Below are 2,169 nucleotides of genomic sequence, written 5' to 3' on the forward strand. Positions count from 1 at the left end.
ACTCTTTTTTGGCACACACTGTACAGGGCTGACCCACGTGCTATCTGCTATCGGATAAATAATGCTCGCATCTAACCATTTAATGATCTCCTTTTGAACGACTTCTTTCATCGCAGGGTTAAGTCAGCGTTGATGTTCAATGGTTGCTTTGTGGTCTTCTTTGAGAAGAATTCGGTGAATACAGTATGCTAGGCTAATTCCTCGAATGTCAGCAAGCATCCAGCCAATTGCTCGCACATGCTTCCTCACAATGCTCATCAATGCATTCTCCTGGTCTTCGTTAAGTTTGGAGGAAATAATTACTGGCAGCTTCTCATTCTACCCCAAAAATGCGTACTTTAAGTGGTTCGGCAGGGTCTTTAATTCCATTGTTGGTGGTTCTACTAGGGACGGTTGTGTTGTTTTTCTTTCTTCTTTTTCTGTTGGCACTTCTTCTTGGGTTGCGATCATCTCTTCTTTCTTGCTTGTTTTTGTTATGATTGCATTACAGGCAACATTGTTTAATAACTTAGCAATGTAATAACGTGCATTTCGACCTGTTATCACACCCCCAAATTTAAACAATGCTTGTCCTCAAGCATAAACTAAAGATTTCCATTAGTAAGTCGACCGCAATTCTCTTTTCCTACATTTCTCAAGGATACTTCATTCCAATCCTATACACCAAAATTTCTTCAAGTCTTATTCAAGTCTCCTCTGAAAATATTTCTAAGACCTAGAGACCGCAAGTTTAATCTTTAAAAGACTTTACTAACTTCCAAGACATCGCATGATTTATTTCAAAAAGAAAACTTTTCCACCGGGGTGTCAAATGATTTTTATCCTTTCATATTTCTTGACATTATTTTTTTTTCTGACCTTGCACTAATCCAAGTGCCTTGCCTTCGTTTTGGCTTGCCCCCACGTGTGTCATGCAGATATCCAACTACGAGCAATGCACTCTTTCTCAGACTAAACTCATACCTTCTTGGCAGCGGAGTTGCGGTCATTGTATTTATGCGTTGATCCTAGCGACTTACTTTTGTTTTGGCTTGGCCCCACGTGTGTCATGCAGACATCCAACTACGGGTAAGTTCCTTTCACAACTTAACTCTTATCAACATGGGTTTCCCCATCGCGTTGACAGTGGAGTTGTTATTCTGAAAAATATTATTTATTATTTTATTTTATTTTTTTGTAAAGCTAAAAAAAAAAATAGCAAGGTCAAAAATAAATACCTCACCCCCAAATTTAAAATGTGGCAATGTCCCCATTGCCAAAAGATTGAAAGAAGTCATGCAATGTTATGAGGAGGCTACATAAGAGAGTTTGTATAAGACCGGACTGTGAAGTGTTATAGTCTCGTTATATAACACCGTTCATGACAGAGACTTCACTTCACTAGAATGACCATAGGTAACATGACCTTCATTTTGAGTGAGTTGGAAACTCTTGGCTTTGAGGGTAGTGTTTTGATTTGCATGTGTGTGTGTTGCCAGATTACCGACTTAAACCTACCACTTTGGGGTCTCGTTTGATTTGGGAGCTGGGAACTCAACTATACAAGATGAAATTCACTCCTTCCCCGAAGCAGGGGTAAGTAGATAGATTGTGAGTTGATTTCGGGGCTTGAATGATGTAGCGCCACACACCTTCTCATGGCCCAAGAGGTGTCCACACATAGTATGACTATGTTGTATTGTTCATTAGAGAGATCGGTGGTACTTAAGAAGCTAGATGTAACTATAGGGGCAAAACGGTAAATTGGCCCAATTGTACTTATAAGCATCCGTGAAGGGTTATCGTACTGTTGATTGGTTATATCCGATGGACACAGAAATATATCTGTGGTGAGAAGAGTGCAACTGTCAGTCTTTAGTGGAATGCCTGGCAATTAACAGATAGTGAATCTCGTGGCTGAAAAGTTTAGTCAGCTATTCACGTACCATTGGAGCTTTAAGCCACAGGTCCATGAGGTCTCCTCAGTAGCTCAATCGATTCAAGTTGAGAATAAGTTTTTAGATCAGTTTGAAGTGTTAAAATTGCCAAGAGGGAGTTTGATTATATATGATATAATTAAACGGATCAATTATATATGATATAGTTAACATAATGTATGAGATATACTAATTGGAGGAAAAGGATATAAATATGATTTATATCTAGTGGAGGAGAAAAGGACTATGGTTT

Source organism: Benincasa hispida, chromosome 10 (assembly GCF_009727055.1).
Source record: "Benincasa hispida cultivar B227 chromosome 10, ASM972705v1, whole genome shotgun sequence".
NCBI lineage: Eukaryota > Viridiplantae > Streptophyta > Magnoliopsida > Cucurbitales > Cucurbitaceae > Benincasa > Benincasa hispida.